Genomic DNA, 14,365 nt, shown 5'->3' with positions numbered 1-14,365 from the left:
CCGCGCCCGGCCTTTACCATCACTTTTTATGCATACTTTATACACTTAATAAAACCAAATCATGACCAGAGCCTCTCTACCTTTCTGTCACTAATGATGGCCTTTATTTTCATAGCTTTTTACAGTCAATGCATTTTCACGTGATCTCATTTCACTCCTACAAGACTCCTAACAGGGTGATGTTATTGCTATTCCCATTTTACAGATGAGGAAACTAAGCCTCAAAGAGGTGAAGTGATACAGCTGGAATGTAGCAGATCCAGGACTTGAACACAGGTCTACCGGATGCAAATCGGACCACATTATCCTAGACCTGAAACCTCAGCGGAACCACTGACGGCTCCCTCTCTTCCAGTCCCAGATAGCCAATCAGTCACCAAGGTGCAGATGGTGAGACTGAGGACAGAGTGGGCAGAAGCTGGCCACGGAAAGGGTCTTCTGCGAATTCCTCCTTTTTAGTATCTCCCCAGCTGGCCCTTTCCGACTGTGCCCTCACCCTCACTACCCGGTCCTCAGGCTTTAGCAGCACCTGGCTCACCTGGAGGGGCTGTTGACAGGCAGCCTGCTGGGCCCCACCCGCAGAGTGTCTGAATCACCAGGCCTGGGGTATAGCTTGAGAATCTGCATCTCTAGCAAGTTCCCAGGTAATGCTGATGCCGATGCTGCTGGTCACGGAGCCACGTCCTCAGAAGCACTGATCCAAGCTCTCACCGCCAGGCACTTGGCCCTGCATCTCCGCGCCCATTCATTCTGCACACCATTGCTGGCTTTCTCCCCAACCGGGTTACGAGTCTGAGGACTGAGTCTCATTTATCTTTGTATTCTTTCTGCCTCATGAGTTACCCCACACAAACTTAGCCAGTGAGGCTTCTCACAGTCTGACCTGAACCCTCATCCTGAATTCAAATCACTGCCCTGCTCTGACCTTCGGCCAGTCACTCTTTTGGACCAGGCACGGTGGCTCACACCTGTAATCCCAGCACTTTGGAAGGCTGAGGCGGGGGGATCACGAGGTCAGGAGATCAAGACCATCCTGGCTAACATGGTGAAACCCCGTCTCTACTAAAAATACAAAAAATTAGCCAGATGTGGTGGCAGACGCCTGTAGTCCCAGCTACTCGGGAGGCTAAGGCAGGAGAATGGCGTGAACCTGGGAGGCGGAGCTTTCAGTGACCAAGATCACGCCACTGCACTCCAGCCTGGGCAACAGAGCAAGAATCCATCTCAAAAAAAAAAAAAAAAAAAAAAAGAATGCCGCTTTTGGCCGGGCATGGTGGCTCATGCCTGTCTTCTCAGCACTTTGGGAGGCCGAGGTGGGTAGATCACCTGAGGTCAGGACTTCCATACCAGCCTGACCAACATGGTGAAACCCTGTATCTACTAAAAATACGAAAATTAGCCAGCCATCATGGTGGGCGCCTGTAATCCCAGCTACTCGGGAGGCCGACGCAGGAGAATTGCTTGAACCCCGGAGGTGGAGGTTGCAGTGAGTTGAGATCGTGCCATTGCATTCCTGCCTGGGTGAAAGAATGCCTCTTTGTGGGCATATTTTGAGCATTAAATGAGACCAGAATGTTGAACGGCTCAGCACATCCAAATGGACAGTAGGTGCTCACTAAACACCTGCTATTATTATTTCCCACTCTGCCCTGGACTGTGGCATGCATATTTTCCCGCTATCTTTACCCATAACATCCCCTCGGCCTGGACTATCTGCTTCCCTTAGCCCCTTCTCTCTAGCCAAATCCTTTCACCCCTTTCAAAACTTACCTCAAGTCTAACCGTCGAAGATTTGTCCAGCCCACAGGGTCCTTTCTCTCTCTGAAATTCGGGGCCCTTGGCTACCTCTGTCACTCATTCATCCAGAATCGCACGCTGCCTTAGAACAGTCTTTTCACGACTGTATTTTTTAATTGTCACATATTTTCACCTAACCTGCAAGGTCCTTGAGTTCGGGAAGCTCACACAATGCTTATCTGTTAGGGCCCGTGACCCCACCCCAAATCTCAGGGAATATTTGCTGAATGAAATTTGTGTCCTTAACAGAAACACCAGAGAATTAAGGTATTCCATTGTATGCCATGAAAAAAGTAACAAGCAATATGAGAATATCTATTTTTAAATGTTTCGGCTTCAGGGTTTGACTGTATTGGCGTTAGATCTGTTCTCCGCAGGCCTTGGATGTTTTTTCTTTAACGTGAGTTTCTTGGCTGAAATGAAGTGGGGTTGCCACTCTGTAGTGAAACCTGTAACTGAGCCATTCAAAATAAGTGAATTCTGTGTGGGGGAAAGTTGAAAGCCAGCTTTGGGAACTTAGATTTTTTTACCTCCCAGATTTAAAGGAACGACTCTGCCCCAGTGAGCTGTTCGCAGATGGAGACGGTTTCACCGTGTTGGTCAGGCTGGCATGGAAGTCCTGACCTCAGGTGATCTACCCACCTCGGCCTCCCAGAGGGCTGGGAAGACAGTCACGAGTCACCGTGCATGGCCAAAAGAAGCACTTTGTTGTTTTTTTTCTTTTTTTTTTTTGAGACGGAGTCTCGCTTTGTTGCCCAGGCTGGAGTGCAGTGGCGCGATCTCGGTTCACTGCAAAAAAAAGTTCACAGATGGAGCTGTGAACTTTTGCTTTTGGTCTACATGATATTTACCCCCATTCCTCATGAGAAAGGGCAGAAACAAGGTGGAATAAATGATTTCCAGCATTCTTTGCATTCCTGGAACAATGTTGAAATAGATTATTTTCCTGAGGAGACCATTATAAGCAATTGGACTTGGCCACTGCAGAGGAAGGCTTTTGCATCCAAAGTTATTTAATTTTTGCTTATTGTTATTGCTGCAGAAACATTTTTGAATCCTATCCTTTCCCTCCACTCTCATAAATTTGGTTGAAACAGCTGCACATAAACATTGGACATGGTTCCAAGTCTGTCACCATACCCAGATGTTCCTCTGCTCCTCTCTGGCTGATCCTAAGCCTCATCTCACAGAGGAGCAGGAACTCAGGACCCCAGCACCTTTTCTTTTGTCAGTCATTTTCTTGAGTTCTTATAATGACTAAGGTTTTACATTCATAATCTGGATTTTTATTGTTATTGTTTTGAGATGGAGTCTAACTCTGTCACCCAGGCTGGAGTGCAGTGGCGCTATCTTGGCTCACTGCAACCTCCACCTCCCAGGTTCAGGTGATTTTCCTGCCTCCGCCTCCCAAGTAGCTGGGAGTACAGACGCTCACCACCATGCCCAGTTAATTTTTTGTATTTTTAGTAGAGACAGGGTTTCACCATTTTGGCCAGGCTGGTCTTGAACTCCTGACTTCAAGTGATCCACCCGCCTCGGCCTCCCAAAATGCTGGGATTACAGGCATGAGCCACCAAGCCCTGCCCGCATTCATTATCTTGTTTAATCCTTGAAGCACCCCCTGAGGAAGGTCATTTAATAGAGAACAGAAGTGAGACTTACAAGCCACCAAGGGGCTAGACGATGCAACCCAGAAGTGAGGGCCTTTGGCTATCTGGGGGTGTACATGGGCAATTGGTGTACAGGAGACAGGAAGGAGTTGGGAAGATAAATTCCACCTCTTCCGGGAGCCGTAACCCTCCTGGAGAAATCCCCCTTGGTGAGAGAACATCCACTGGTGGCTCACTGCGATGCTGTGGCCAGTACAGTACTGTCATGCTGTGTCCAGAGTTGGTTCCTTCCAGTGAGTTCTTGGCCTTGCTGACTTCAAGAATGAAGCCGTGAACCTTCCTAGTGAGTGTCACAGGTCTTAAAGGTGACACAGACCCAAAGAGTGAGTAGCAGCAAGATTTATTGTGGAGAGCGAAAGAACAAAGCATCCACAGCGTGGAAGGGGACCCCTCTGGTTTGCTGGCTGGGGTGGCCAGCTTTTATTCCCTTATTTGTCCCCGCCCACGTCCTGCTGATTGGTTCATTTTGCAGAGTGCTGATTGGCCCATTTTACAGAGTGCTGATTGGTGCGTTTACAATCCTCTAGCTAGACACAGAGCGCTGATTGGTGCATTTACGATCCTTTAACTAGACACAGAGCACTGAATGGTGCATTTACAATCCTCTAGCTAGACACAGAGTGCTGATTGGTGCATTTACGATCCTTTAACTAGACACAGAGCACTGAATGGTGCATTTACAATCCTCTAGCTGGACAGAAAAGCTCTCCAAGTCCCCACTGGACCCAGTAAGTCCAGCTGGCTTCACCTCTCAACGCCACACTAACCAGGATCTTTTCTTGCCTTACAGCTTGTTTTCCCTCACCCTCTTGGCCCTAGGTTTGTACCCCCCAAACAAAATACCAGCTCTTTAATCAAGACTCCGGCTCCTCTTTCTTGAGGACCTGGGTAAGACAGTTATTTTATTTTCCCAATTTACACAATTGAGTTGCTGTGTAAAAATGGCTCATTGAGGCATGAAGAGAAGAATGAGCCTAATAACATAAACTACAATTCAGAAAAGCATCCCAAACATGAGCCGTGAGGAAGAATCTCTTGTGAATGCCAAAAGGAGTCTGAGTGGGTGAAACAAACAATTATTTCACATACTACACAGAAAAAGGAAAATCAAGTTCGACGCAGTCCCTAGTGTACTGTCTTCTATACAACTTTTCAAACTGCCAGGCGCGGTGGCTCACGCCTGTAATCCCAACACCTTGAGAGGCTGAGGCAGGTAGATCACAAGGTAGGGAGTTCAAGACCAGCCTAGCCAAGATGGCGAAACCCTGTCTCTACTAAAAATACAAAAATTAGCCAGGCGTGGTGGCAGGTGCCTGCAATCCCAGCTACTCGGGAGGCTGAGGCAGGAGAATGGCGTGAACCCGGGCAGCAGAGGTTACAGTGAGCCAAGATCGCGGCAGTGCACTCCAGCCTAGGTGACAGAGTGATACACAGTCTTTAAAAAAAAAAAAAAAAAAAACTTTTCAAACTTCTGCTTTATTTCTACACAAGAAAACTCTGAGCTCTCCAGTGGAACAATTTAGGTTTTAGGACAAGCACAAAATCATGCTTTGCAGTATGCGATTGTGTCACCAAAACCAAACTCCCACTTCTCATACTAAAAACAGGTAGTTTACTTTGCTGCCAAGAATCTTATAAAATCATCCCAAATTTACAAATGTTATGCCAGGAGAAAAAGTAGAAAAGTTTATTCACAAAATTTATTTTTAAAGCATCTCTATGGATAGCACATAAAACTCAATGGCTTAAGATGTGGAAAAGCCATTACTATCATATGCGTATGAGCAGATATTTTATGGCTGGATAAAAATGCCCGTGTCCAAAGTATGAATCAACTTTTGGCATATGTGTAAGTCAAGTTAGGCCAGGCGACATGGAGCAACAAATAAACCCTGAAACAGTGCCTTTATAAAGTCTGATGCAGTCGAGTGACCCCTTCCATACTGTAGCTGTGCCATGTAAAACGAGTGTCTGCCGAGATCACTGCAGCACAGGAAGAGGCGGAGGCGGCACGCAGCTCTTAAACACCTCACTTGGAATGACACATTGAGCAACAGCAGAGGAAACGTGAGGACAACAGGCCATCGCGTCTGCCCGCGGTGCATGGATGAGGGAGAAGTATGAGTGACTTTGCTGTTGCTACCAACAGGACCCCATGCCTTGGGGGAGTGTGTGTGTGTGTGTGTGTGTGTGTGTGTGTGTGTGTGTGTGATTAAATAACCAGGAGATGTGATGTGCCTTGGCAGTGCAGCCACTGATGGATGTGGACGGGGTCTGTGCTCCATGTGCAGTGTGAGGGGCGCTGCCACAAAAGTAAGAGAAGCTGCATCTGAATGTCAACCACATCTCGGGTTGTCCTCTGAGAACACCTAAGGACAACAGCATGCTCCCAACCTTGATTCAGTATTTAAGAAAATGAAAATCACGTGTAATCCACATGCTTGTAGCTCTCTCTTCAGCGTGTTGTGGCAAGACACTGGTACTGCACAGAAAGTCAATCACTGAGACAATAAGTATTGCCAGGGAAGAAGGCTTTAATCAGGTGCTACAGCTAAAGAGATGGGAGCTCAGCCTCAAATCCATCTCCCTGGATTAAGAGCGGAGGTAGCAGCGAACAACGTGAGCCTGCATGGGAAAACAGAAATGAGGGAGGGGTAAGGAAGAGGAGTTGGTCCACAGGAAGCAGGTGGTGGGTTAGGCAGTCATGACCTGTGAGGGCTCTGAAGTCTGATTTTCCAGATGCTGCAATCTGGTGAGTTTCCGTTCCTTGATGTTTATCTGGGAGGCCTGATGATCGGTTTCCTGAGAAAGAAACTCAGATAAGACAATTGTAACTTTCTCAAGTTTTAAGACTGAGAGAGGCGGTTCCCGGCATTCACTGGGGCTCACTTCCTTGGACTCTTTGGAGGCAGAGCTCAGAAATACACATTTTAAACAAGTTCTGCAGAGATTTTTATGCACACCAGTTTACTGATAGGCTTGGAAAACTTTGCTAAAAATGAATACATGAAAACATGAGATGTCTGGCCGGGCGTGGTGGCTCACGCCTGTAATCCCAGCACTTTGGGAGGCCGAGGTGGGCGGATCACAAGGTCAGGAGATCGAGACCATGGTGAAACCCCGTCTCTACTAAAAATAGAAAAAATTAGCCGGGCGCAGGGGCGGGCGCCTGTAGTCCCAGCTACTCGGGAGGCTGAGGCAGGAGAATGGCGTGAACCCGGGAGGCGGAGCTTGCAGTGAGCCGAGATTGCGCCACTGCACTCCAGCCTGGGCGACAGAGCGAGACTCCGTCTCAAAAAAAAAAAAAAAAAAAAAAAGAAAACATGAGATGTCAATTGCAACGGGCAATGGAAATGAATTTGAGTTTAAAAGTTCCTCTGTTGTGAAAAAATTTCAGATGGTAACTTTCTTTCCAACTTATATGCTCCTTGAGCAATAAAGTTTTCAGCGCTGACATCGGCCAAGTTTCCTGCCTTTTATGGTGAAAACATTAGTGACTCCATTTCTCCAAGTGTGAGGACAAAGATCCCAGTAATCTCTCCAATTCCTAGCACCTCCACAGAGAACGGCTGTTGTCAGATGGAAATAATTTCATTAGCATAAGTGGATGCGGAGTTTATAAACGCAGATGCATGTGTTTCATATTCTCCTATTTATTTACACATTCTGTAAACACACGTATACACAAAGTCACATGGATGTTTTTAGGGCAGTGCCTGGAACACTGTACACGTGGGAATGCCGCAGTTGTTGCCTTCAGGGCTTTTTGCTCAGGTGGCAAGTCGGTTACTGTTCAGAGGATCTCAATTACCCCATTACCACGTTTCTCAGGTGAACACGTGCCCTGCTGCAAGTCAGGCTCTGGAACTTTCTTCAACTTCCTTTCTCTCTTCGAAAAGGCCTACCCCCTTAGGGCACTAATTTGTTGGAAAAGTAATTCATCCCCAAATATTCATGGTTTCTAATATATTAATATCACAGCCTTCTCAAATAACATGTCTCTAAATCCACAATACTCAAAGTTAATGAAGAGAAGTTCAATCAGGTTGATGAGGAGGCTGGATTGTACACTCCCTTCTGCCAAACAAAAGGCCTTGGACACACCTGGGATCCAGTCAGAATGAACCTGGTTCTGGAAACACAAGCTTGCACAGCGTAGGGAGAGGTGGGTAGAAAAGGTGGCAGAGCTGTGTGTCTCTTCTGAGCCTCCCCCGGAGACTGAAATGGACCCAAATGTTATCTACCTCATCAGAAACAGCTGGTTAACAACAACTCGGTGTCTCCTGAGCTAAATCAGATGCTAAATGTGATGTGAGAGGGAGAAAGGGATTCAGGTAGAAATCACGCTTTCCAAAGCTCTCTTTATTTAAATGCTCTGCTTTGGTCCAGGGACTGTAGGATCTTGTTTTCTCTCTCTTTAAATTTATTAAAACTTTTTTTTGGCTGGGCGCAGTGGCTCACACCTGTAATCCCAGCACTGTGGGAGGCCGAGGCGGGTGGATCACAAGGTTAAGAGATCGAGACCATCCTGGCCAACACGGTGAAACCCCGTCTCTACTAAAAATATAAAAAACTAGCCGGACGTGGTGGCGGCGCCTGTGGTCCCAGCTACTCGGGAGGCTGAGGCAGGAGAATGGCGTGAACCTGGGAGGTGGAGCTTGCAGTGAACTGAGATCGCGGCCACTCACTCCAGCCTGGGCGACAGAGCGAGACTCCGTCTCAAAAACAAACAAACAAACAAACAAACAAACACTTTTTTTCTGATAGTGAAAGCAAAAATAACAGCTGTCTTCTGCTGAGTATACTCTGTGCCAGGCACATGCTAACTCCTTTATGTTACCAGATGAGAAAACGGATGGCTAGAGCTGCCTCACGACTGAACAGCTAATTAGTACCTACACCAAGATCGGAACCCAAGCCTATTTACTGGAGAGTGCTCCCCTAAAATCCATGTGCTTCCCAGAACCTCAGAATGTGACCTTATTTGGAAATAGGATCATCCCAAATGTGAGTAAAATGAGGTCATCCTGCAGGAGGGAGGGCCCCTAATCTGATATGCCTGGTGTCCGTAGAAGAGGAGAAGAGACAGACATACGAGAATGTCGCCTAATGATGGAGGAGGCAGTGACTGGAGTGAGGAGGATGCTGGTAACACCAGGAGCTAAGAGAAAGGTGGAGCAGGCCCTGTCAACCACTAGATTACAGGCTTGTAGCTTCTCCCACTGTGAAACACTGCATTTCTCTTACAATCTGCCTGGCTTAAAAGTAACCAAAACGTATTTTTTCAGCATTTTCCAGGCTGGAAGTCTGGAATCAAGTTACCGTCTCCGTTGTTTCCTACTTGGTTAAAGCTCAGGCAGCCGGCCATCTGAAGCCATGCACCCTGCAAGGTGCTTAGCGGAGAAACTTTGGAAAACAAAGAATTCGCTGAGTGCTCAGGGTCCCACGTTCCAGAATCAGCCTCTGTAGAGTGTGTATTTTCCAGTTTTCTTCACTTGCCCCGAAGGCCATTCTGTCCACTTCCACCTTTTAAAAATAGTAGCAGCTCTCTGATTTATTTTCTTCTTTTGTTGTTTGATCAGCTGTACTCTTTATGGGACGTGCTTTTAAAAGAGTGAGAACCGCTGTAAACTCCAGAATCCTGGTTTTCATCACCACCGCCACCATCCTCCTCTCCTCATCACCATCACCATCATTAGCTGGCTGGAATAGGTCCAGTTGAATTGAGACGTGCCCCCGCCACAGTCTCGGACTCACAGCTTTGCACTGAAAACGGAACCACAGTCTCTGATGAGACTCCCCAGAAGATGGCAGCGTGGATCACAAAACCACGGCATCCATCCCCACGGTACCACGCAGCCCCAGCCCGTGGATCCTGGTGTAACCAGAAGGCCCTGGGCCCGGGCCGTGGTGAACGATCCTGCCGTCGTAGCCGGGCCGCCCGCCGCCCTGGTGAGGCCGCTGGGAGTGAGTATTTCCGCTCTGCGTGGTCCTTTCTTCTTGTGAAAGAGAAAAACATTGAACTATAACTTTAAGCTCTTCATTTGTAGAAAGTTACAGTTCAGACACTGGAGATTTTTGTCACCAATATTTCGAGGTATCCACTCTAATCTCTATATTCTGTCTCCTACTTACCTGAGGGGTTTAAGGCATCTCAGTATTGTGGATAAAAGAAGGAAGGGCTGAGAAAGAATTAAATAGAGAAAGTTCAGAAGGAGCAATGAAGCAGAATACCAGGATCGTTTATTTAATGCTTAATAGCTGTGGGATCCAGGCATCCTCAACCCTCCAGTTTTTTCTTTCTTTTTTTTTTTGTTATGGGCATTAATATCTGTTGCTGATTCTGCACTGTTTACCACAGCTCAAATGAGAAAATGACTATTGAAACTGTAAGATAGTATTTCTATCGTTAAATATCCTCTGTATGATCTAGCAGTGATTCTCAAACATGATCAGAATCACCTGGATGGCTCATTAAAACGGATTGCTGGGCCCGGCGCGGTGGCTCACGCCTGTAATCCCAGCACTGTGGGAGGCCGAGGCGGGCAGATCACAAGGTCAGGAGATCGAGACCATCCTGGTTAACACGGTGAAACCCCGTCTCTACTAAAAAATACAAAAAATTAGCCGGGCACGTTGGTGGGCGCCTGTAGTCCCAGCTACTTGGGAGGCTGAGGCAGGAGAATGGTGTGAACCCGGGAGGCGGAGCTTGCAGTGAGCCCAGATCGCGCCACTGCACTCCAGGTTGGGCGACAGAGCGAGACCCTGTCTCAAAAACAAACAAACAAAACAGACAAAAAACATGAATTTCTGGGCCCTACCCCATCATTTCTGATTCAGTAGGTCTCAAGAGGGGCCAGAGAATTTGCAGCCGTAACAAATTTCCAGGTGATGCTGATGCTGCTGGTCCATGGAGGACACTTTGAGAACCACTGGTGGAACCCCGTGTCTACTAAAAATACAAAAAGTATCCAGGCATGGCGGCGGGCGCCTGCAATCCCAGCTACTCCGGGGGCTGAGGCATGAGAATTGCTTGAACCCAGGAGGCAGAGGTTCAACAAATCTAAGAGAATGTGTTGCTTTCAAGCCCTTCTATAAGTCTTGGAACTTCCTAGGTGACTTTCTTTGTTCCTCCCCCCAAGGTGGAGTCTCACTCTGTCACTCAGGCTGGAGTGCAGTGGTGCTATCTCAGCTCACTGCAAGCTCCGCTTCGCTGGCCTTGGCCTCCCAAAATGCTAGGATTACAGGCATGAGCCACCACATCTGGCCCCTAGGTGACTTTTTAATGCAAAATTAAGGATAGCATTTCACAAAATTAGGAAATGCTATTTGTGTATGTGTGGGTGTGTTCAGTGTCTAGATGTACCCAAAGGTAACCATCTTACAGATCGCGCCATTTCCAGTGGGTGTGGAACTTGCACAAGTGCGTGTTTCCCACCTTATGGTGTCTACATACCCCACTCACTGCCACGAGAACCTGGTGGTTACTGAATTGACAGTGGGATCAGTGTGGCCCGAGGCTTCCCTCAAAGGCCAAAGGAGAAGCTTACAGACCGCAGGACCTCCCTTGAGAATGTCACAAGAAGAGGTTGTGTTTGGTCACTGCTGGCCTTGCAGCCCCTTACTCGGGTCCATTTTCCCTCTAGGTTTATTTCTTGCTTACTGTCCATCTTTCTCCCTACCCCCCACATGTAAAAATTTAATGTGTCCCAACAACAGTGGCCAGCAAAGGACGGGCATGCAGCAATTGTGTTGAATGAATAGATAAACGTTGGCAGTGCCTTCTCTCCCCAAACACCTAAATGAATTTGTGAAGCGCATTTATGTGAGTCTGCTTAACACCTTCCAGAAGAGCTGTGAGGAAGGTTTCACATCGTTCCAGCAAAACACACAGTCACCATTATAAACTATAAAACCCAGGTGTTTGGGGAGGAGGCCCCAAATCCTTATTCACATCTTAAGCCAATCAAAATCCACATAATTCAATCCAGAGTTAATCAGTGTCAATGAACACACAATTATAGAACCAAAGCAGTTAGTGCTGGAAGGGGCCAAGAGATTCCCTAAGTCCCAGCACTCTCTGAGTGAAGAAGCGGAAGGCCCTCCTGACTGTGGCTGTGGAGGAGCCCGAGGGGAGTGAAGGGCGGGTCTCCCCTCCTAGGCTGGCGCGTCTGCTTCGCTTCTCTCCCGGACACCCGGAGAAAGAGAAGCTCGCAGTGATGCCCTCCCGCTAGCCCCATGTGGACATGATGCAAAGGGGAGTGTGAGGACCAGCGGCCAGCTCCTGGCTCGCACAGAGGCTCATCCCCATCACTCTGTGGACCTAAAAATAACGTAACCTGCGTTTTACACAGGTCCTGGTTCTCCCTGACAGCATATGGTGGGATTTACTGGCTTCAGATTTTGCCAAAGCGCCTACATCTTCTACATGCTACAGATTCTGAGGTTGACACCGTAGGGACCTGTGCCAGCCTAACATTGTTTTTTCTTGTCTTTTTTTTTTTTTTTTTTTTTTTTGAGCCAGAGTCTTGCTCTGTCGCCCAGGTGGGAGTGCAGTGGTGGTGCTCTATCGGCTCACTGCAACCTCCACCTCCTGGGTTCAAACAATTCTGCTGCCTCAGCCTCCCGAGCAGCTGGGACCACAGGTGTGCACCACCACACCTGGCTAATGTTTGTGTTTTTAGTAGAGACCAGAGTTTCACCATGTTGGCCAGGCTGGTCTCAAACTCCTGACCTCAAGTGATCCACCCATCTGGGCTTCCCAAAATGCTAGGATTACAGGAGTGAGCCACCGCGCCCAGCCTAACATTGTTTTTTCTGATCCTATAACTTGTCATTTGGGTTTTGGGATAAAACTGATCATAGGTTTAGAAAGAGAGACTCGAGTGATGAGTAAGGAGCTGCCTTGAGAGCCTTAATAGACCAGGAAGATTTAACAGACCAGAAATAAAGGCTGGCTGGGTGTGCTGGCTCATGCCCGTCATCCCAGCACTTTGGGAGACCAAGGCAGGAGGATTCCTTGAGGCCAGGAGTTCAAGACCAGCCTGAGCAATGGAGAGCGATCCCCCTGTCACTATTAAAGTGAAAAAAGTAAAAATAATAATAAAATAAAAATAAAGGCTCAGAGGGGCCAGAAGCTCAGAGAAGCTATAAATGGAAAGAAACAGAGGCAGACTATTAAATGCTCTCAAAGTCCAACCAGTCACAAGGCAGCGTTAGTAGAATTCACATCCCTTGAACACTGACAGTGCTGCAGCCAGCCAAGGGCTCATCTTTAGTGGCGTTCAGTTCCCTACCAAGCTGTGCAGTACATGATAGGCTGAACCACATAAAATTGCCATTTTTATAAGTCAAATGGTTGAGCAGCGACAATATCATTTGGTTCTAGGATGGATCATTCCCACGTTACAGACAAGGAGCCAGAGCCTCGGAATGGAGAAATATCCTAGCAGTAGTCACTGTGCTGGAAAATGGTGTAGTGGAAGGTTTTGAACCCAAATCTGATAGACTCCAAAATCCATTCTCTTTCCACTAAACTATGGGGCTAGGTAAGAAGGTGAAGCTCGGGAAAAGCCATAGGCAATTGCCCTGTTTGTATTGTACTCGATAACATTTCTTTTCATAACTCATAATCCTTTATTCTCCCTTTATAGTCATGAATAATGCACTTCAGGAAAACTGCAAGTACCATCTTGAAGGAGCCCTAAGTCCTGAAAGAACCACAAATGACTGTTTCCAGGTTATCAAATTTTAATAACATTGTTTTATGACAACACAACATCTATCCTTTTAAAGACGATGTTCCGAGAACTCATTATGCAATTATAAAATAATAAATCTCTTCACAGAGTGAAGAACCAAAGGCAGTTCCTCTATGTAGCAACACTCAGCATCTCCTGAAAAAAGTTTTTTAAATCCTAAGCATGCAATATTGCTTCTTCAGGCAAGAGTGGATGCAGCACAAAATAAGTATAAGCGAGGAACTGAATAAAACGTGGCTCAGAATGAATCTGATGCATATACGTGGCGCTCCTAACGATATCCTAGGGTGAGAATAGTCTTAAAGGTTGGTGATTTCTCCAGTGACTGAGATGGCAATGGCTTTTACGTACAACTAAGTTGAATCTTCGGCATTTTCTCTTTTGTGTTCTCGTATCATTATTGACAGTTTTCCCTTGTTACGGGTTATTTAATTCTAAATGCGCACACTTGGTTTTGGAATTTAATGCATAGTCATAATTTTAAAAATCAGGTCATACATAAAAGTACAAAAAAAAAAAAAAAAGCAAATAAACCACCTCAAATCCCACTTAGTCTTACCAGAAATAGAAGATTTGATGCTAATTTTCCACAGATTTACCTTCGGGGCATACTTCAGGGCATACTGAAGCCACTCGCAGAAAGGAGGAGAAGGTGGCTGTGATGGATCTGGACACGTAATTCAATTTCATACAACAGCCACCCTGGGGTCTATTTGTGGATGATCTTTTGAGTTAACAAGTGGCTTGATTTCCCATCCCATACACTTGATTCATAAGCACACATGAAGAAAACTTCAAGTGCATTTCCCCCTCATTTTAATTAGGGCTCATGTAGAATATTTTTGCTCCAATTATAACCAGAACTACAAGTACCTCCCTCCTCAGCCAAAGAAGCAGTTACGAGTCCTCTGTGGTGCGCTCCGGTTCCGACCTGGGTATCGCCGCATTTCTTCCCCAAAGAGCAACCTCTTGTGAAGAGTCAGGCCGCTCTGGGTAAGGTGTCGTGGCAACAGCTTAAACTGAAGAAAGACAGTGGAGACAGACCTTTTCAAGCTTCGCAGACCTAGACTTACGTTCCATTCTGCTTTTAACCGTGGAGGACCCAAATGTGACGTGAGAAATTGCAATAATTTTATT

At 46.8% G+C, this 14,365-nt stretch overlaps 1 long non-coding RNA gene across 4 annotated transcripts in view; it reads right to left on the bottom strand.

Moving 5' to 3' along the window:
- LOC135964405 (uncharacterized) overlaps positions 1-14,365 on the bottom strand; it is a 71,957-nt gene that overhangs the window by 13,868 nt on the left and 43,724 nt on the right. Inside the window, exon 5 of one of the 4 annotated variants that reach the window (XR_012424992.1) lies at positions 9,021-9,463. The exons of the other annotated variants lie outside the window; for them this stretch is intronic. This is a non-coding gene — a long non-coding RNA (uncharacterized lncRNA). Of the gene's footprint in view, positions 1-9,020; positions 9,464-14,365 lie in introns of those variants that run through there. 4 annotated transcript variants of the gene reach the window in all.

This window comes from Macaca fascicularis, chromosome 15 (assembly GCF_037993035.2).
Source record: "Macaca fascicularis isolate 582-1 chromosome 15, T2T-MFA8v1.1".
NCBI lineage: Eukaryota > Metazoa > Chordata > Mammalia > Primates > Cercopithecidae > Macaca > Macaca fascicularis.
This window is presented reverse-complemented; position numbering and strand designations above follow the sequence as displayed.